This window comes from Dasypus novemcinctus, chromosome 13 (assembly GCF_030445035.2).
Source record: "Dasypus novemcinctus isolate mDasNov1 chromosome 13, mDasNov1.1.hap2, whole genome shotgun sequence".
Taxonomy (NCBI): Eukaryota; Metazoa; Chordata; class Mammalia; order Cingulata; family Dasypodidae; genus Dasypus; species Dasypus novemcinctus.
Genome location: NC_080685.1, coordinates 34,773,483 through 34,797,099, shown reverse-complemented (window position 1 = coordinate 34,797,099; position 23,617 = coordinate 34,773,483). Strand labels below are relative to the sequence as shown.

The window sequence follows — 23,617 nt, the reverse complement described above, 5'->3', positions numbered from 1 at the left end:
CTTTATCTTCAGCAGGCACCTCAGCTGGCCATGGTTCCTTGTCTAGAAACTGAACTTTCATTCCTTAAGATTCTGGGCCATTGTTAGTACTGCCTGGGTTGAGTTGTTGCATTTTCCATTGATTTTAATCACAGGGCATGGTAGTACTAAGAAATGCCATGGGGTATCTTCTGTATTCCAGGCAAACTCTTCTTTGCCTTCTTGTGTTAGGTGCAGTCCTATTTCCCCTTGATAGTCAGGATCAAATACAGCAATTCCCTTCTATGCCTGTTGATTAAGAGATAAGGAGCCCAAAGTGGCCAGGTGGAAGTCTTAACTTCCAGTTCAATGGACTTATTTTTATGTTCCCTGGAGGAAGCATTCCTCCTTTTAGAACTAGGACCTGTAGACCAGCAGAGCTTGGGGTTTCAGGGACAGGAAGCACAAATTTTCCTAGTATATCACTAGGGTTAATAGTCACTGGTGCCACTCTCATTTCCACCCCTTGAGTCCTGGAACTGTCAATCCTGGCTATAGGAGAAACAGTACCATAGAGTGGATACTGATTTAGAGTATATATAGCATCCTGGAAAACATTGCCCCAGCCATGCAAGATATTGCCACCTAGTTGGGACTGTAATTGAGTCTTCAAAAGCCATTCCATTATTCTATCAGTCCAGCTGCTTCAGGATGATGGGAAACATGGTAAAATCAGTGAATTCCATGAGAATGTGCCCATTCTCATACATCATTTGCTGTGAAGTAGGTTTCTGGATAAGAAGAAATGCATTGTGGAATGCCATGACAGAAGATAAGACATTCAGTAAGTCCACAGATGGTAGTTTTTGCAGAAGCATTGAATGCAGAAAAGGCAAATCTATGCCCAGGGTATGTTATCTATTCCAACTAGAAAAAATCATTGCCCCTTCTATGAAGGAAGTGGTCTAATGTAACCAACCTGCCACCACATAGCAGGCTAATGACCTTGGGGAATGGTGCCATATTGTGGGCTGACTGTGGGTTTCCGTTGCTGGCAGATTGAGCATTCAGCAGTGGCTGTAGCCTTGGTGAGAAGTCCATGTTGCTCAGCTTATGCATAAACGCCATCCCTACCACCATGGCCATTTGGTACATGAGCCTATTGGGCAATGACAAGCGTGACCAGGGAAAGAGGTTGAGTGGTAGACACAGAAAGGGTCATCTTATCCACCTAATTATTAAAATCTTCCTCTGAAGTCACCTTCTTTGGTAAGCATTCCTGTGGAACACAAATATTTTCATGGTTTTTGCCCACTCAGAAGGGTCAATCCACATGCCTCTTCCCCAGACCTCTTTGTCACCAATTTTTTAATCATGTTCACTCCAAGTCCTTGACCAAGTAAAATCAACAACCAGGTGTACTGCTCAAAGTTCTGCCCATTGGGAAGATTTCTCCTCACCACTGTCCTTCTGGGACATCCCAGAAAGGGGCTGCAGTGCTGCAGTTATCCACTTTTGGGTGGTACCTGCATATGATGCAAAAACATCTGTAAACCAAGCCCAAGCTTTCTCTCTCAGTCAACTGATTATAAAGAACTTCCCAAGAGGCCATAGCTGTGGACTGGGAAGAAAAAGTTATGTGGCAGGAGTGGTGACCATGGGCTTTTGAGCCACTTTCTTATGTAACTTACTTGTGCCTTAAGGACCCTTTTGAGCCCTATCTCATATACACCACTTTCACTTTATGATGCAGTGCTGCTGTGTATGCCCAACTATATCATTTGGTAAGTTAATCAATACCCAGGTCATGATAGACAACTCAGGTCTCATGGTAACTTGGTAGGCAATGGGTAAGCATTCTGTCACTACTAAGGCCCAGTAGCAGGCCAAAGCTGTTTCTCAAAAGGAGAATAGTTAGATGCAGAGGATGGCAGGGCATGGGCCTGTTGCAGAACCTCTTCTTGTCCCGGTACCCACTCAAAACAAGCAGCTTTTCTAGTCACTTGGTAAATAGGTTGCAGTAGCACATAAGTGAGGAATATGTTGTCTCCAAAATTTGAAGAGGCCAACTAAGCATTGTACCTCTTTTTTGGTTGAAGGAGGGGCCAGAGAAGCAGCTTAACCTTCACTTTAGAAATATCAACATGCCCTACACCACAGGACACCTAGAAATTTCACCAAGGTGGAAGGCCCTGTATTTTTTTTTTCAACAATTAGAGTGTTGTTTAGTAAATCATGGTGCATCCATTTGTTAATTTTTCTCCCATCCTCTCTCATACAAATGCCTTACCAGTAAGTCTAGAGTACTTGTTGCTTCTAGCTCACTAGGTTCAGTCAGCATATCATGAATATAATGGGCCAGTGTGAAACTATGATGTTTTGTGGGAGGGAAGGATGATCAAGGTCCCTGCAGGCAATATTATGACATAGGGCTGGAGAGTTGATAAACCACTGAGGCAGGATAGTGAAAGTACATTACTGGCCTTGCCAGCTGAAAGCAAACTGTGTCTGGTTGTCCTTACTTATGACAATTAAGAAAAAAAAATTTGTCAGATCAATAGCTGCATACGAGGTACCAGGGATGTGTTGATTTGCTCAAGTAATTATACAACATCTGGAACAGCAGCTACAATTGAAGTCATGACCTGGTTAAGTTTTTGATAATCCATGGTCATCCTCCAAGATTCATCTGTTTCCTGCACAGGCCAAATAGGAGAGTTGAATGGGGATGTGGTAGGAATCACCACCCTGCATTCTTCAAATCCTAATGGTGGCACTGATCTCTGCAACCCCTCCAGGAATCTGGTATTGCTTTTTGTTTTTGTTTTTATTTATAAGGAGGTACTAGGGATTGAACCCAGGACTTCATACATGGGAAGCAGGCACTCAGCCACTGAGCTATGCCCACTCCCTAGTGAGAGTTTGTTTGTTTCTTTTTAGGAGGTATGGGGGATAGAACCTGGGAACTTGTACATAGGAAGCAGGTGCTCAACCACTTGAGCTATATAGCTTCCCCTGGTATTCCTTTTTATTTACTATTTTGCTAGGTAAGGGCAGTTCTAGTGGCTCCCACTTGGCCTTTCCTTTCCTACCATAATAGCATGCACTCCATAAGACAGGGATCCAACATGGGGATTCTGCCAATTGCTGAGTATATCTACTCTAATTATGCATTCTGGAACTGGGGAAATAACCACAGAATGGGCCTGGGGACCCACTGGACCAACTGTGAGATGGATCTGAGTTAAAACTCCATTCATCACCTGATCTCCATAAGTTCCTACCCTGACTGGTGGACCACAGTGATGTTTTGGGTCTCCTTGAATTAATATAACTTTTGAGGCAGTGTCAATAATCCCTACGATTTCTGATCATTTCTTTTTCCCCAGTGTATGGTTACCCTGGTAAAAGGCCATAGATCTCTTTGGGGAAAGCTGGAAATAAGATTAACATTATAAATTTTTGGCAGTATAACAGGATCTTTCCCCAAGGGGATCTGGCCTTCCTCTCATTCAAGGGCCTCTGTGTCTGTAAACTGTCTCAAGTCTGGGAATTGATTAAGGGGCCATGACTCTCTGTTTCTGTAATTCAAATTAGGGTTTTGTTCACTCAACCTAGAAATCTTCTGTTTATACAGATCAAGTAGGAATTTCATAATAGACTGCCCATTTTTTACTTCTAGGTACCCCATGATCTATTAGTCAGTGCTAAAGGTCTGTGTGACTCAGACTTTTTGATTGTTGCTTTGAGTCTGCCTTTGATTGTGGTAGCCATGCCCACCTTGTCTTTGGCAATTAAGTGCTGCTACTTAGCTTCTGCCAACCTGGGGTCTTATTATCCCAAGTATTTAAGGATTCTAGGTACATAACTGCAGTTCCCCTAGTAATATCTGACATACATAAAAGAACAACCACAGAGCTCTTCAAGGAAAATGGAGTTATTCTCAGAAATTTATTCTTCACATTCCTGGTGTTAAATCTCCTCTGGACATTCCTGGGGTGGGTGGGCAGGTCTTAAATGGTGAATCCATTCTAGCATTCCAATCTCGCAAGTCTTTGGATCTCCTCATTTACACTAGGGTAAATTAAACATCTCAAACTCAGGTATTGTAGGCCAAGTTTTGGTCCATGTTTCAGCCAGCCACTGAAACAAATGGTTATAGCCCTTTCTAATTCTTTGTGCTACATTGAATCCAGAATCTCTGCTTAGTGGACTCATATCAATAAATTCAGCCTGATCCAACTTTATATTCTTTCCACTTTTATCAAAACCTTTAATGTCCATTACCACACATATTCCCCTGATTTCTGTCTATATAAATTGAAAAACTCATGCAGTTCTTTTAGTATAGCATACTTCCTCATAAGTCACACTTTGTACTTCACCTTTGAGGGCTTGTTGTTCCATTGTTCCAGATAGAGATCTGGAAGAGAAGAGGGATGGTGGGAATGAACAAGGAGAAGCACTAGAAGTGCCTTGCAAACCAATTACCTCAGGGCATTCCTTGCAGTTTCATCTGGAGAGATAGGATTAATCTCTTAAGGTGGGGATTGGAGGGCAGACTCCTCAGGGCAGGGTGGAGGTTGGGTGATGCAGGCTTGATATTGGTGTTTTTGTCCTAGGGTGGGGAAGAGGTCAGGATTCCTTGAGGTTGGCTAGAGGTTGGGTGGGGCAAGCTTGACATTGGGGGGTGGCAGGGCAGGTTTACCTGGCAAAGTCGCAGCAGAATTTAGGGTTTCAATGTCCCCACTACCATAATCATCAATCCATATGTCTCCATCCCAATCCTCAGGATTCCACTCCTTTCCAATCAATGCCCTCACATTAAAAGAAGACACTTTGCAGGATTGAGATTTTAGATTTTCTTTTAACTCTGCTACTTTTACAATGAGTCTCTGAGTCTGGTTTTCAGACATCTTGAGTCTGTGGTTGCATGAGACAAGGTTTTCTTCCAGAGCACATATAGAAATTTTCAGATGATTCATGTGGCTCTTAAGTGGCAAATTTGAAGCCTTCAGCTCATCCCTTTCTTTTGAAACTGTATCCAGCAAATTTAGGAACAGCCAGACAACATGTACCTTATAACTCTATAAAACTCTCACCCAGATCCTTGCCTCTTAAAAAGCATGAAAGTAATCATATCCAGTGGTTATATTTTGCATATCTTTATAGCTAACTCATGCCATGGACTGTCAGTGACCTCTCAATTATTGGAAACAGAGTCATTAGTGCCCTTTAATCTAATCAGAGTAGAGAGCCAATTGCAAAAATCTTGGAACCATTTCAGAAATCCCATTTTTAAAATTCTGTTTCACGAGACCCACTCTCGGTACAAAGACGCATTAGTCAGGGTTCTCTAGGGAAACAGAACAAACAGGAAATAACTGTAAATAGTATGAGATTTTATAAAATTTTCTCACATAACTGTGGGGATGCACAAGTCCAAACTCCATAGGGCAGGCTGCAAACCAGGGACTCAGATGAAGGTCCTCGTTGAATTCCCGGGGAGACGCTGGCTTTCTGAAGTAGAGATGGGGATTCTCTCCCTGAATGCTGAAATCACTTCTCTTTTTAAGTCAGGGGTTCTTAAGTTTTTTTGTTCCATGGACCCCTTTGCCAGTCAGGTGAAAATCATGGACCCCTTCTCAGAATGTAGCAGCAGATAGTTTTATGACACGCAACATTGGCATATCTTTAAATTAAATGTTAGGATTATTCAAAATTACATTTTACAAATTCCCCATAATTTCCATGGTCATTTTCAGCAAACATTTAGAAATTTAAGTTTTCCCACACCATCATAAAACCTTCACCATCCTTATCAACCTTTTTGCAGGCAGTTATCCACTGTATGCAGAATGTGCTACTACATCAAAATAAAAATCATACTAAGTCCACACTATACTGTGTATTAGAAATAAATATATCACATGCACACAAACACATCCCCACAAAAAGAATCTTTTCAAATATATTAAAATAAAATTACAAAGGAAATCAGTTACATATATTGAAATAGTTACAAAATGAAAAACATATGATAGAATATTATATAAGTATGCTTCTTTCTTAGTATATTAAATAATAATCCAATACATCAAAATATAGGAAAGTTAAAGTTAAATTTTGTTTTTTAAAGACATGCCAATGTGCAGACTATGGTTTATTTTGAATAAGAACATTAAAGTGTGGTGTATTATTTGACAAGGCAACACGCATATCATGTTGGACATCTAATTGAGTTGATATTGTCTGATTAAAGCTCACAGACTGCCTGAAATCCTTCCATTAACTCCTTGGGGGTCCATGGACCCCTGGTTAAGAATCCCTGTTTTAAAGTCTTCATCTGATTGGATGAGACAACACTCATTGCTGACAGCAAACTCCTAAGTTGATAGTAGATGTATCTAGCCATCTATACAATCAACTCACTGATGATTAAAGTCCATGAGATGCACTTGTTTTACAATTAGCCCAGCGCTTGCTTAATCAAACAAATGGGTACTATTACCTGGCCATGTTGACACATTAGCCTAACTGTCACAAATATAAATATTGTAAACCAGGAAGATGTTTAAATAAAATGTAGTTGAACTATGAATCATAATATTATGCAGATATTAAAATAAATTAATAATGTGCAATCAAATGAAAACACCAAATATAAATATATGTCATAATCCAAATCTTGGGGGAAACGGACTTGGCCCAGTGGTTAGGGCATCTGTCTACCACATGGGAGGTCCGCAGTTCAAACCCTGGGCCTCCTTGACCCATGTGGAGGTGGCCCATGCACAGTGCTGATGCACACAAGGAGTACCCTGCCACGAAGGGTGCCCCCCGCGCAGGGGAGCCCCACGCGCAAGGAGTGCACCCTGTAAGGAGAGCCACCCAGTGCGAAAGAAAGTGCAGCCTGCCCAGGAATGGCACCACACACATGGAGAGCTGACACAACAAGATGACATAACAAAAAGAAACACAGATTCCCATGCCGCTGACAACAGAAGTGGACAAAGAAGACACAGCAAACAGACACAGAGAATAGACAACTGGGGCAGGGGGTGGAGGGGAAGGGGAGAGAAATAAATAAATAAATAAATCTTTAAAAGAAAAAAATCCAAATTTTGGTAAACATCATTTTAATATAGATTAAGATACAGAGAGGTAAAAAAACGGATAGGTATGCATATGTGTATATGAAAAAATCCTAGAGAGAATTTAAATGCTTTAAACTTATTTATCTAAGGTTATGGCTTATTTTAGAATTTTCTGTTTTTTCTTAAGGTTCTATAATGAATATTCATTATCTTTATAATTAATAGCCTACCTAAAATATTGCACAGGTAAAAAAACATTCCCTAGACTTGCTATACTTCCCCATCCATTTTCATCATTTCAAAAACATCAGTAATAAAGATTTGATTGATTGGAATAGCTAGTGATGATTGATACTGTGTTGGGTGTTTAGCAAGCCTAATAATTATATCCACCCTTGTCCCTGAGTAAGATCCTGAATCACTTAAGAAATAAAATAAGTTAGCAAATATATATCAAAATATTATCTTTAATATTTTATATATATAGTTTGGAAGATAGGTTTAGTAGTATGGCAAAAGATGGGCTTCCTAATAGTGAGCATACAAATTAAACAGACATGTACAGCAAATCAACTAGCCTAGGGAGATAGCATCATATCTCTCTAGTAATGTTTTGGCTCTCAAATAAGAAGATAGAAAAATGGGGATGGTGTGTATATGCCCAGATAATCTGCCCAGATAGGACAAGGAGCCAGAAGTGACTAGGAGAAATCCTACCTTACATAAAATGGAGTATTTGGAAAGAAATATTTTCACATATACATTCCACAATTATTTTTATAGTACTTTTCTCATACACACACACATAAATTTTCCCAACCACTTTCTAAAGTAAAATTTATTAGTGTATCCATCCAACATTTGAGACTAACTGCCAGATAATAATTAATTTACCAAAATTGGCACTTAAATGAAAGAACCAGAACTCAATCATGAGTGCCAGATCTCCAGCATATCTTTGTGACAGAAGAAATTAAGGAACTTGGTACGCTGCCATTCATTCATTAGATAAGCATTTTTGAGTATTTTGACTAGGCCAGACACACCAAAACAAATTAAGAACAACAAAATATACATGTTTTGTCTAAAGTTCTTGCACTCTGGGTACTCATGATCTAGCAAACTTGTAATGAACTTTAAGAAGCCCATGGTAAATGACCCTTATTGGTAGGTAACATGATCAGGTTTCAAGAGAAAATGGAGATACAGGAAGGTGAATTAGGAGAAATGGTCACTTGCATATCATAAGCATTTATATGAAGTAAAGAGTCATGTCCCATGTGGGGAGAAGGTAATGCATTTACATGCTGAGTTTGGCTGACAGAGTGGCCACATTTGAGCAAGATGGAGGCTCTCAGAAGGTAACTTTTAAATACCCTGCAGCTCTAGGCCTAGTTCATATTTCAGGCACACAGGATCATAAGCATAATCATCAGTACCAAGGACTCATTGTTGAACCATCTTTCTTTATTGGTCTTTGCCATTGCACATGGGGGATTGTTGCTGTTCTGGTGTGGGGTGTTATTGATGGGGGGGCACATGATTGGGAGGGAGTTCTCCAGGGCATATGTACAGGGAACATAAAAATGTTTGGATATTTTCATAGTAGTTACAGTTAAGGATCTCTTAAAATTTATTCCAACATAGAAGCAATGAAAACACTGACAAAAATTGTCAAAATCAACTCTTCAGAATTCTGGGAATTAACTAAAGGTTTACAATGTCTAAGAAGCATTTATTCACAAAAAAAATTGATGAATCTTTGCAAGAACATTTACTTTTATGGCATTTTAACTTGCCCTGTTGCCATCTTCTTCTCCTAAGATGCACAATAGCCTTGCCAACATACCAACCATAAAAACCATCAACTGGGGAGTGGTGGGGTGGGGGCGGTGGGGGTGAATGGGGACATCATATTTTTTGAATGTAATATTTTTTTAAAAAAATGAATAAATAAAATAAAATAAAATTAAGTTTAAAAAACCCATCAACTGAGCAGCCCACAGAAGGAAGCTGAATGGGTTTAGAAATCCCTGAAAGCCCTATTCCCCCCAAAATTGTTATTATATGCCAAAGTGCAGGATCATAAAAACTCCCACTTGGTTGGGAGCAGATATGACCCAAGTGGTTTGAGTGCCCACTTCCCAAATGGGAGGTCCTGGGTTTGGTTCCCACTGCAAAGGAAAGGAAGGAAGGAAGAAAGGAAGAAAGGAAGAAAACAAGCAAAACAAATGAAAAAAACACACATGCTTTATGAGTAAGACAGATAAATGCAGAAATTCAATTTTGCTTTATCATTTGAAAATCAGGGAATGGATGTAGCTCAAGTAGATGAGTGTTTGCTTCTCGCATGGGAGGTCCTGGGTTTGGTCCCTAGTACCTCATGAAAACAGCAGCAAACAAATGGAAAATATCAACTCAGGAGAGCAAATGTGATTCAGTGGTTGAGCACTGGCTTCCCACATATGGGGTCCTGAGTTCAATCCCTGGCCCTGGTACCTCAAAAAAGCAACAGCAGCAACAACACCAAAAATCCTTCCAATTGCTGAAATTGTCATTATTTGAAAAGACTCAGAGCTTACTCACTGTGTACATTTATGTTCCTCTGTGGCCTCTGTGGCGATTGTTAAAAACAGTTAATGGCAATTGTTTAACATGACAGCTGCAAAAGCTAAACTGACCAAAAACATTACAAGGAAAATCTCAGGAATGAGATGTCCATGGTTCCTTTGAAAACTAAGGCATCTTCCTGGGAATCTAAAATATGACACTCATGTACAGGTCTGTATTAGTCAGCCAAAGGGGTGCTGATCCAAAATAGCACAAGTTGGTTGGTTTTTATAATGGGTGTTTATTTGGGGTAGAAGATTACAGATACCAGGCCATAAGGCATAAGTTACTTGCCTCACCAAAGTCTATTTTCACATGTTGGAGCAAAATGGCTGCTGATGGCTGTGTGTTCAGGCTTCCTGGGTTCCTTCCTTCCAGGATCTTGCTTCCTTCTGGGTTCAAATTTCCTTTCCTCCCAGGGCTTGCTTCTTCCTGGGCTCAGGATTCCTCTCTTCCTGGGGCTGGCATCTCTTTCCTCTGTGAGTTTACTTCCCAGGGCTCCAGCTTAAGGTTTCAGCATCAAACTCCAACATCAAAACTCCAACATCAAAACCCTCACATCAAAAGCCCCAACTCTATCCTTTTCTATGCCTTTTATCTGTGGGGACTCAACACCCTAATGACATGGCCCAATCAAAACCCTAATCATAACTCAATCATGCCCAGTAATAGACCAGGTTACAAACATAATCCAACATCTATTTTGAAATTCATAACTATATCAAACTGCTACAAGGTCTGTGTGTATAACTAAGAAATACCCCAGAAGGTGCTAACCTCCTACTTCTGGATGACCTTGAGACTCTGCACAAGAAGGAAGTGAAGTCTAAGGGAGAGTTGTACAACTGCCTGCAAAAATATTGAAGGTATGCCCCAACATACTCACAGGGCCCCTCAGCAAAGGTTGGGAGACTTGCTGGTTCAAGGCATTTAAAGAAATCTTTGTTCAATCATTAGCTGAGCACAAAGCTACCTAAGCACAGGCTTAGTGGCCTCACATGATAAAGAATACAGAATTAATCCAGGAAAGTCATTCAAAAATTATTGCAACATCAGAAAGAAAAAGAAAAAAAAAATGACACCAAAATTCCTTGGGAGAAAGTGGAATCGCAAGTCTGAGTTGTCACATGTAAAATGTCCTGTTATCAACAAAAAATTAAGACATACCAAGAAACAGGAAAATATGGCTGATACACAGGCAAAAAAAAAAGCAGTATCAAGAAATAAGCCCTTAGGAAGCCCAAACATGGAACTTACTAGACAAAGTCTTTAAATCAGCTATTATAAATATGTTCAAACAACTAAAGGAAACCAGGTCTAAAGAACTAAAAACATGAAAACTATGTCTAATTAAGTAGAGAATATAAAAAAGAGATAGAAATTACCAAAAAGAACCGAATAGACATTCTGGAGTTGAAAAATACAATGAATGGAATGAAAAATTCACTACAGGGACTTAATAGCAGATTTGAACTGACAGAAGAATGAATAAAGAATTTGAAGATAGGCCAATTGAGATTATACAGACTGAGGAACAGAGACAAAACAAGTGAAGAAAAATGAATCCAACCTCAGATATCTCTTGGAAACTATAAAACATACCAACATATGAATAACAGAATTCCCAGAAAAACTGAAGAAGGGGAAAAGGGAAGAATATTTGAAGAAATAATGGTTGAAAACTTCTCATATTAGATGAAAAACATTAACTGATAAATCCAAGAAGCTTAAGAAACTCCAACTAGGAAAATTCAAAAGGATCTGTACTTAGACTCATTATAATCAAACTATTGAAAGAAAAAGACAAAAATACTTTGAAATCAGCAAGAGTGAAGCAACTCATCAAGTGTAAGTGATCCTCAATAAGATGAAGAACTGATTTCACATAAAAAATTATGAAGCCCAAAAGGCAGTGTAATGACATATTCAAACAATTGAAAGAAAAATACTATAAACAAGAAAGTCTATATCCAGGAAAACTATTTTCCAAAAATGAAGAAGAAATTCATGTCCACAAAGCAAAAGCAAAGAATGTTGCTCTATTAGAGTTTCCCTACACAAAATACTAAAAAGAGTTCATTGGGGTTAAATGAAAGACACTTATGAGCAAGTAGAATACAAATGAAGAAATAAAGGCACTTGTAAAAGTATCTGTACAGCTAAATAAAAAAAGAGTATAGATGTATTTTTTCTTTATAGCAAATATTTACTTCATTTAAAATTAAATTGTATATAATGATCATTATAAAACAATATTGATGGCCTTATAATATATGAAGGTTTACTTCATATTACAATAACAGCATCCAGGAAAATAATTTAAAAATTATCAAAACATAGGAGGAATATTTATATTGCTCACAATATACTAGGGAATTTAAGATGGTATTATCTAAACTAAATAGTTATAAATTAAGAGGGTAACTTTAATCCCCAAGACAATCACTACGAAAATAGCTCAAACAGTATTATAAAAAAACAACAAAGAAAATGAAAGTATATGTTAGAAAATATCTCTTTAACACAAAAGAAAACAGTAATGGAAGCATAAAAGAACAAAAAAGACATAAAACAGAACAAATGGTTAAATGGCAGAATATAAACTTATCATTGTTGGTAATATACTTTATCATTAGTTACAATAAGTGTAATTGATTAAACACATCAATTAAAAGGCAGAGATAGGCAGAATGGATAAAAGAAAAAGGATCCAATTACACGCTCACTACAAGAAAAAAATATGTTGATAGTTAAAGAGTAGAAAAAGATATGTCACGCAAAAGGTACAAAAGAGAGCTGAATTGGCTATATTAATATCAGACAAAATGACCATTAAGACAAAAATATTAAAAAACACAAAGAATAGTACTTTATACTCATAAAAGGATAAATCCATCAAGAAGACATAATTACTATAAGTAGATAGATAGATAGATAGAGCCCCAAAATATGTGAAGCAAGACTGACAGAAATGAAGGGGAAATGGACAATTCAGCCATAATAATATAAGACTTCTATATCCAACTTTCAATAATGGATAGGACAACTAAATAAAAGGTCCATATGGAAATTGACTTAACTGGTAGTATAAATGGAGTATAACCAACAGACCTCTGTAGAACACTACACCCAACAAAAGCAGAACACACATTATTCTAAAGTGTTTATGGAACATTCTCCAGGATAGACCATGTGTTATTGTCACAAAATAAGCCTCAATAAATTAAAGAAGGATATAAATCATACAAAGAATGCTTTCTGACCACAATGGAATTTGAAATCAGCAACAGAAGGGAAATAAGGAAATTCAAAAATATGTAGAAATTAAATATCATGCTACTAAATAACCAATGTGTAAAAATAGAAATTAGAAGGGAAATTAGAAAATACTTTAAGATGTATGGAAAAAGTACAGGCAATAACAAAATTTATAGGCAGCAGGCACAGCACTGTGTAAAGGGAAATTTTATAGTGATAATCACCTACATTTTTAAAATGGTCTCAAATTAGTAACCTAAACTTTCACACCAAGAAATCAGAAAAAATATCAAATTAAACCCAAAGCCAACAGAATAAAGGAAAATATCAAAATTAGGGCAGAATTTAATGAAATTAGAAGTAGAAAAAAAAAGAGGGCCCTGATCAAGATCTCACAGTGAGAAGATTCAGGGATCTGCCCCCACCAACCCCACAGAAGCTTTGAACAACCAGAAATAACTGTCAGAAATATCTTTCTCAAAGCTCCAGAACACTGTTAAAGATTTGCAGTAACAGGGTGAGTGCTGAAGCAAGAGAAAAAAACACTTAAAAGTGCTAGAATCTCATGATGCCCTGGCTAGCTCCTCCCTCACCATCTCTCTGCCTCAGGACAGAGCCAACCCAAACTCCCAATGTGGGTCCCATGTTCTTAGTTCTGGAAGGAGCAGAGTAACCCTTATGTACATACTGGGAGCATGTATGTCCTGCCCAAGCTCTTTCGTGGTGGTTTGAGGGACTAATCCAGGACATATGTCACAGGCTTGCCATCCCAGAATTTGACCTGCATGTTGAAGGAAGATCACAGACCTCACTTGAAGAATGCTGTGGAAGAGCAGTCAAGTAATGGCTGCCTGGGGCAGAAGATTCTGATTGTAGGACATACAATGAAGGGCCGAGGAACATGAGGAAAATGTTTCCTATGGAAGAGAAGGCATTTGAATCCATCTAAATGGGGCAATTCCTAGGGTCACACACGCATGCCCAAGAACAAGATAAGTCATGGGTGCAGAAAGGATCAGGGAGGCCACTATACTTTAGCCTCAAACTGTTCTCTAAATTCGTTGTATGGATAAACCCTGAAGGATAGTACTCACACCAGGTCAATCAGCAAAGACAGGGAAAGGTGTTCTCTTTTTTTTTCCCTTTTTTTTTTTTTTTTTGGTTTCTGGCATTCAAGGAAAGCTCTTTTATAACACTAGGTTTCTGGCATTCAAGGAAAGCTCTTTTATAACACTAGCTGTTATAACACAGATGTCTCAGTGTAAAAATTCCTGTGATAGCACATTAAAATATCAAAATGTCCAGATTTCAACAAAAGATTACTAAACATAAAAAGAAATAAGAAGTGATGGCACAGTCAAAGAAGAAAGTTAAAGAACTAGGAACCACTAATTGAGGAAGACCAGACTTGGGACATACCAGACAAAAACTTTAAAAAAACTGATCCTGTTTATGCCCAAAGAACTTAAGGAATACTTGGGTGAAGAACTAAAGGAAATAAGGAAAATGGTAGACAACCATAAAGAGAATACCAATGAGCTGAAGGTACAGTAATGGAAATTTTAAAATTCCCTAGAGATGTTCAACTGCAGATTGGGGTTTGCAGAAGAAAGAATTGGCAAACTTGAAAATAGACAGTTGAAACCATTCAGTCTGAAGATCGAAGAAAAAAATAATAAAGAAAAGTGAACAGACCCTGTGAGACACTATCAGGAGTACCAATGTACACATTGTGGAATCCCAGAAGGTGAAAACAGAGAGAAAGGAATAGAGAGTGTATACAAAGAAATGATTACTGAAAACTTCCTAAATTTAATGAAAGGCATGATCACACACATCTAATACGCAACAAACTCAAAACAGGATAAACTCAAATTGATCCACACCATGGCATATTACAATCAAACTGGCAAATGCCAAAGATAAAGAGAATTCTGAAAGTCACAAGAAGCAACATGTCATGTACAAGGGAGCCTCATTAATAGTAAATGCTGATTTCTCATTGGAAAAAATAGAGACTAGAAGGCAATGGGAAGACATATTTAAAGTGCTGAAAGCAAAAGATTGAAACTAAGAATTCCATATCCAACAAAATTTCCTTTAAAAAATGAAGGAAAGAAAGACACTCCCCCCAAAAGCTGAGAGAGTTTATCACCACTAGACTGACTCTACAAGAGATGCTAAAAACAGTGTTTCAGGTTGAAAGGAAAGGACATGAGATAATAGACTGAAGCTACAAGGAGAAATTAAGTTCTCCAGTAAAAGTAAAGAAGAAAAGGACATGAGATAATAGACTGAAGCTACATGGAGAAATTAAGTTCTCCAGTAAGAGTAAAGATATGGGTTAATGTAATTGCAATTACTATTGTGTTTTTGGTTTGTAATACCAATTTTTACTTCCTATATGCTCTAAAAGGAAAGTGCATACAAGGTAATGATAAATCCATGGTTTTGGACTCATAGTGTATAAATATGTAATTTGTGGAAAGAAGTACATAAACTTGGGGGAAGATGGATATAATAGGAATACAGTTAATTGAAGTTAAGTTGGTATTAAATAAAAATTGTTACAGATTTAGGATGTTGAATTTTAGAAAGAAAATATTAGAATATTCAAACTCATAGTGACAGAGAATAGAACACAGATTACAAATGGCAAGGGGCAGGGGAAATGAGAAGTTAATACATAATGAGGGTACACTTTTTTTTTAGGGGGATGGGAAAGTTAGAGTGATAGAAAGTGGTGAGGGTACTGCAACTTTGTGAAGGTGATCAATCCCACTGAATATTATGCTTGGGGATGATTGAGATGGGAAGGTTAACATTGTATACATGTTCCCACAATTTAAAAAAAGAAAGAGCTACTGAAGAAACAATGATGATTAAATGCAATATATGATCTTGGACAGCATCTAACAAGTGGGGAGAAAACATTCAAAATGACATTATTTGGGGCATATGAAAAAGTTAGAATATAGACTGTAAACTTCATATCAATATTAAATTTCTTGAACTTGATAACTGCACTAAAAAGTGTTACCTAAGTGAATACCCTTACTCTTAGGAAATGTACATGGTAGGATTAAATGTTCAAGGAGGATGATGTATACAATACACAAGTGTTCAGAAAATAGATTGAAAAATATATTAATGAATAGCTAGCTAGAGATACATACATACATACATACATACATATATACATACATACATACATAGAGTGAACAAATGTAGCAAAATCTGCATTTCAAGTGAGTAGGGTTATGTTGGAGTTCTCTGTATGAGGTTTGTATTATTTTGTAACAGTCCTATAAGTTTGAAAATATTTCAAAATAAGAAGCTAAAGAAATTAAGAAATTTAATGATATCAAAGTTTGGTTCTCTGAAATGATCAACAAAATTGACAAAATTTTAGCTATTCTGACCAAGAAAAAAATAAAAGAGAAGAGAAAAATTACTGAAATCAGGGAAGAAAGAGGGGATATTGCTACTGCCATTACAAAATTAGAAAAAAGTATAAGAAAATACTTTCAAAAATAGTATGCCAATGAATTAAATAACCTAGATGAAATGGATATAATTCTAGAAAGATACAAACTACTTAAACTGACTCGAGAAGAAATGAAAATTGAATAGACCTGTAACAAGAAAAGAGATTGACTTAGTAATCAAAAAATCTACCCACAAAGAAAATCCAGGTACAGATTGTTTCACAAAGCATTTAAAGAAGAATTAGCACCAGTCCTTTACAAATTCTTCTAGAAAATAGAAGAGGAGGGAAATTTTCCTGTTCTGAATGAGTTAAGTTGGATTTTGAATTTGGGTCCAGGAGGAGGTCAGGTATGAAACAGTGAGAGATTGAGACAATAGTTCATGATGAAAGAGAGTTTATTACTTACCAGTACCAGGGAGAGAGGGGTGGCTCAAACAGCAGGTGGGCAGCACACAAGCAGAGTGAGGGGGATCTGCGGCTTTATTGTGGTCTAGGGGTAGAAGTTAGTAGATTTCCAGCAGAAGTCAAAGATTGGTTAGTTTAAAGCAAGTATGCATATGGAGAAATTGGAGCCTTCCCATATTGCTTGCAAGAACTAAATATGGTGAAGCCACTTTGAATAATAGTCTGGCATTTCCTCAAAAATTTAACATATGGTAAAAGAGTTACCGTATGGCCCAATATTCTACTCTTAGTCATATACTGAAGAGAATTGAAAACATATATCACACCAAAACTTGTAAGTTGTTTATAGCAACATTGTTTGTAATATCTAAAAAGTGGAAACAACCCAAATGCTCATCAAATGACAAATAAACAAAATATATTCATACATTGGAATATTATTTAGCCATAAAAAGGAATGAAGTATTGATACATACTGAAACATGTATGAAAGTTGAAACCATTATGCTAAATGATGGGAACCAGCTTCTACTTTTTGGATACAAATTGTGTAATTCCAGTATTATGAAATGCCCAGAATATGTAAATCAATAGAGACAGATAGCAGATTTAGTGGTTTCCTAGGACTAGAGATTTGGAGGAAATGGATAGTGACTCTTGAAGGTATAGGGTTCTTTCTTGGGGTAATAAGGATATTATGGAATTAGAGAGTGATGATAGCTGCACAACTTTATGAATATGCCAAAAATCACTTAATTGCACACTTAAAAAAATAAACAGGGACGACCAGCAAGATGGTGGTGGAATAAGCAGCTCCTAGAGTCAGCTCGTGCTAAAGGGCAGTTAGTAAACATGCAGAGTTATCTGGAGCTAGCTGAAGCACCTGTTTGGGGGCTCCAGGAGGCCAGAAGAGCATCTGTCAATACACTTGAAGGAATGGAAACAGGAGACTGCCCATCTGCAGAGAAGACTCATAAGTAGAGCACTCCATGCCCTGGAGGCTGGTGCCCATCCTCCACTGGAGGCAGCCTCAGAGCTGTTCCACATCTAGAATTGAAAGCTCCAGTTCACAAAAATGGTGGAGGAAGAGACAGTTGGGCACCAACTTCAGCTACATACAAATAAATTCAGCAGGCTAAAGTATAATCCTGAGAACAGCTAAAGTTTGAGCCTGTTCAAGTCAGAATGAGGCTAGTGACCACCATCTTAACTCTGTACCTGGCATGAGGGGAAGTGGGATGGACTGAAAATCATAGCACTTGTAGGAACCAGCTTCTTTCCAGTGCCACCTCCATCAGGGAGGAAGCTGCAGGGACCTGCACCACCCTCTCTGGGAAATTACTGACCAAGCCACAGAGGCCAGTGATTATCCTACTCTGGTGGTATGAGCTTCCCCAGGAGCTAATCTGTGGCTGGAATTGGAAGCTCCATTTCCCAAAACCAGGGGAGGAGGAAATGGTCGGCTGCCAATTTTGGCTACTGATTGGTAGACTCAGCTGGCTAAGTTATAACCCTAGGAACAGCTAGGGTGTGAATCTGCCCAAGTCAGAAAGAGGCCAGTGGCTGCCATTTTGACTCTGCCCCAAGCCTGAGGGGAAGCCAGGCTGACCAAAAATCACAGTGAGAGTAGGAACCAGTTTCTTTCACCCAGATCGGTCTACCATCCTAGCATAGGCTTCAGCCCCACCAATGGCAGGGAGGAGACTGGTGGGCCCTGCAACAACCTATCTAGGTAACTGCAGGTAGCTTTGGCTGGCACAGACTGAAAATTGGAAGTCTACTGGGGCATCTGCAGTCATCATGGACCCGCACTGCAAAGATTGCTGCCCACATCTGCAGTTCCATCCCCACCCCAGGCAGGCAGAAAGGGGCATAAAGCTTCATCAATCTCTCTGGGCAACTACAGTCTAGGCCTGCATGACTTGGATTAGTCCACACAGCTGTGACTCTGTCCCTATCCCTGGCAAAGGAGAAAGTTGGGAGAAGCTTCCTTGAGGGCAGCTTGAGCCTCCGCAGGTTATAGCACCAATTACAACCTCGGCTCCTACTGTACAAGCAGCAAGAGACAAAGGGAAGGATGCCCTAAACTAAAGAGAAAAACTGTACCCAGAACAAATATACTAGTAATCCAAATGCCAAGACACCAACAAAAAATTACAATCCACACCAAGAAACAGGAATCTATGGCTCAGTTAATGGAATAAGATAAGCCTCCAGATGATATAAAGGAGTTGAGACAACTGATCACAGATGCTCAAACAAATCTTAATAAATTCAATGAGAAGACTAAAGAGATTGAGGATATTAAGAAGGCACTGGATGAACACAAAGAAAAATTTGAAAGCATACATAGAAAAAAATGCAAATCTTATAGGAATGAAAGATGCAATAAATGGAAATTTTTTAAAAAACATTGGAATCATATAATAGCAGATATGAGGAGGCAGAAGAAAGGATTGGTGAGCTTGAAGAAATGGCCTCTGAAAATGAACATACAAAAGAACACATGAAGAAAAGAATGGAAAAAACTGAGCAAGGTGTCGGGGAACTAAAGGACAGCAAAAGGCATGCAAACATGTGTGTCATGGGTGTCCCAGAAGGAGAAGAGAAGGGAGAAGGGCCAGAAGGAATATTTAAAGAAATAAGGGTAGAAAATTTCCCAACCCTAATGAAGTACATAGATATCCATGTCTAAGAAGCACAATGTACTCTCGTCTGAAAAAATCCAAATAGACCAACTCCGAGACACATATTCATCAGAATGTCAAATGACAAAGACAAAGAGAGACTTCTGAGAACAGCAAGAGAAAAGCAATGCATAACATATAAGGGATACCCAATAAGATTAAGTGCTGATTTCTCACCAGAAACCATGGAGGCAAGAAGACAGTGGTCTGATATATTTAAGATACTACAAGAGAAAAACTTCCAGGCAAGAATCTTATATCCAACAAAACTGTTTTTCAAAAATGAGGGTGAGATTAGACTATTCATAAATAAACAGAAACTGAGAGAATTTCTAAGCAAGAGACCAGAATTTTAGGAAATACTAAAGGGTGTGCTAGAGCTTGAAAAAAAAAGACAGGAGAAACAGAGGCCTAGAAAGGAGTCTAGAAATGAAGATTACATAAATAAAAGAACTTAAAGTGTCAAAAGAGTGGTGAAAATAAAATATCACAGATAAAACTCAAATAGTCAGGGATAAACTTAAACAATGATGTAAAGCACTTGTATTCAGAAAACTGCAATTCAGTGTTAAAAGAAATCAAAAAAGGCCTAAATAGCTGGAAGAGCATTCTTTGCTCATGGATTGGAAGACTAAATATCATTAAGATGTCAATTCTACTCAAATTGATAAACAGAGTCAAAGCAATCTTGATAAAACATCACCAGCATTTTTAAATTGAAAACATGATTATCCAATTTATTTGGAAGATAAGAGGTCCTAAATAGCAAGAAACACCTTAAAAGGAAAAGCAAACTCTCATCCCTAGACTTTAAATTGTATGACCTACATATAGTGGTAAAAACAGTATGGTCCTGGCACGAAGACAGACACATAGAGCAATGGAACTAAATTGATAGTTCAGAAACAGACCCTCACATGTATAGTCAAGTGCTTTTTGACTAGGCTGTCAAACCCACACTACTTGGGCAGAGCAGTGCATTCAATGTATTGTGCTGAAAGAACTAGATAGCCATAGTCCAAAGAAGAAAAGAGGACCCCCTATGTTACACCTTATCCAAAAATTAACTCAAAATGGATCAAAAACCTAAAAATAAAAGCAAGAACCATAAAGCTTCTAGAAGAAATTGTAGGAAGATATATTCAATACCTTGTGGTATGTGGTGGATTCTTAAAGGAGGTAAGAGGAAGACTACTGATGTTTAATGTATGCAGAAGTTTTAATTAGCTTTACTGTAAAAGTGTGGAAATATATAGAGTGGATGGTAACACATAGTGAGTAAATAAATGGGTTATTTATAAACATGTGGCTGAAAACATGTGGCTGAAAATGGTAGTCTAGGAATGTAAATGCCAATTGACAGAATGCTAAAGAATAATCGAGGAACTGAATAGCACAGTAAACCAAGAAGTGGATAAGAATTGTGGTTGATGGTACAGATGCAAGAGTGTCCTTTGTGAGCTACAGCAAATGTACATCACTACTGCAGGGTGTTGGGAATGTGGAGAAGCATGGGAAAAAATACAGCTGAAGCAATCTATGAACTGTGGTCAGCAGTAATAATATAATATTCTTGCATCTATGTGAAAGATATACTGTGTTAATAATGAGGCAGTATGGAAAATGTGAACCAAATATACACTATGGACATGGTAACAATCAGCTGATATTTTATCTGTAGCAAATGTATCACCACAGTGTGGTATGTTGATGGAGGGGTGTTGTTTGGGAATTCTGCACATGTGCATGATTGTTCTATAAGTTTACAACTTCTGTCATAAAAAATATATTTAAAAAATAATAATAGGGTGGTTTGAGGGAAAAACACACCAAATGTAAGATAAGGACTATGATTAGTAGTAAGATTTTGACAATATTCTTTCAAATTTGTAACAAACGTCTCATGACAATGCAAGATGGTAGTGGAAGGTTGATATATGGGACCTCTGTATGATGTCATGCATTTTGCTTTGTAAGTTCACAACTTTTAATGTACATTTAATTGTATATGTATGTTCATATACAAATGATATAAAGATATTAATAATAAGGTTTGTTGGGGGAAAATACTTTGGTTAGTTGTAATATTTTGACAATGCTCTTTAATCATTAGTTAAAAAGGTTTAACAATAATGCAAGTTATTGGTGGTAGGGTGAGTTATGAGAGTCCTGTATGATGTTATATATGTTTGTTTTGTAAGTTCACAACTATTATTATACACTTATTGTTTGTGTATGTTTGTATGAGTGATATACTACAATAAATTAATTAAAAAATAAATAAACAGAAAGAGAGAGAGGAAAGAGAAGAGAGGGAACTTGTGCCCTTGGAAAATTTATTTATTATCAGAATTTGGAACTACTCACCCCACATCTCCTGTTTGACCCATGGAGAATCCTTGGGATAAAGAGTAAATCACTCAGGACTTTACAGCCTATTTGGTATTGACTCATTTCCCTCAACAAAAAGCAGGTACAGATCCCAACCCCTTGCCCTGTGGGTATGAATTCATTTGTAATAGGATATTTGAAGGTGTTATTAAAGTATGCCAAACTGAATGAAGGTGGTCCTTAATGCAATATAACTGAAGCCTTTATATCAAAGGAAATTGGACATGGAAAGAGAAACTGGAAGTCAACAGAATCCAGAAGAAAAAGAAGACACTGTCATGTGCATTTCCTTGTGACAGGAAAGCCAAGGACCAAGGATCAGCAGCAGTCAGCTCCAAAACAGTCTTTGCAGAGAAAGCATTGCCTTACAGCTGCCTTGATTTTGGACTTCCCCTAAAATCTGTGAGCCAGTAAATTCCCCTCATTTAAGTAAACTCATTGTGTGGAATTTATTTTACCAGCTAGTATACTTAGACAGGGCCTCTCTTAGCTGAAAAAAAAACTTTCATTGTTTTCTTCCTTTTCTGGTCACTGAGGTGCCAAGGACCATGAACAGCAAAGTGTCTCATGACACCCTCTACAAGGTGGTGTAGGAAGTCTGGCACAGACACCAGTGCAAGTGCTGAAAAGTTTTTGGAAATGGTGGACCTGCAGATTAACTTGAAGAACTATGACCCTCACTCAGAAGGACAAATGTCTCTCAGGCACCATCAGGCTTAAGTCTACTCCCCTTCCCAAGTTCTCTGTATGTGTTCTGGGGACAAGCAGCACTGTGATAAGGCCAAGACTGTGGATATTCTCCATATGGACATTGAAACTCTAAAGAAGCCCAAGAATAAACAGCTGGTGAAGAAACTGGCCAAGAAATAGGATGTCTTTTTGGCCTCTGAGTCCCAGACCAAGCAGATCCCACAAATCCTGGGCCAAGCCTGAATAAAGCTGGTAAGTTCTCTTCCCTGCTGACCTACAATGAGAACATCATGATCAAAGTGAATGCAGTAAAGTCCACAATCAAGTTCCAGATAAAGAAGTTGCTGTGTCTAGCTGTGGCAGTTGGCCATGTAAAGATGACAGACAATGAGCTTGTATACAACTTCCAACTGGCTATCAACTTCCTGGTATCACTACTTAAGAAGAATTGGCAGAATGTCAGGCTTTGTAAATTAAGAGCACCATGGGCAAGTCCCAGGACCTGTACTAAGGCACAGCTCAGTAAAACGTAAATGATCAAACAAAGGAAAAAATTAACCAAGAATAGCTAAAATCAATTGAATGTTTATTCTTTGTAGTTAATTTATTAAGCAACTTATAAGCATTATTTTATTTTATTTTAATCTTTTGACAATCTTTTGCTTTGGCAATTGTAAATTTTGCAGGTAAAGAGAGGGAAGCCCAGAGAGACTAAGCACTAGCTTGCCTATGCTTGGAGAAACTAAAATAATCTAACTGAGGATGATAGAAATTATTATTATTGATAATCAAGTAGATAAGTAGGGGAGTTAACAAAAGAAGGATGGATTTATGAGACAGGAATCCAGGATACAATAAGCAACTCTGCTAATGAGACTTAGAGCAAAATAATTTCCTCCCTACACCCAAGTCAATTTACTGTAAATTGAGACTTAGAATAAGTCCTTCACAGACCTGACATTGTATTATTCTATGTCCTCAGAAACAGGCCAAGTGTATTACTAAAATTTCTGGTCATTACGCAGAAAAAT

The 23,617-nt window shown here is 37.9% G+C and overlaps 1 pseudogene; it reads left to right on the top strand.

The window, feature by feature from the left end:
- Positions 1-22,444: 22,444 nt before the first annotated feature.
- Positions 22,445-23,097, top strand: LOC101440492 (large ribosomal subunit protein uL1 pseudogene; annotated as a pseudogene).
- The last annotated feature ends 520 nt before the right edge of the window (positions 23,098-23,617 follow it).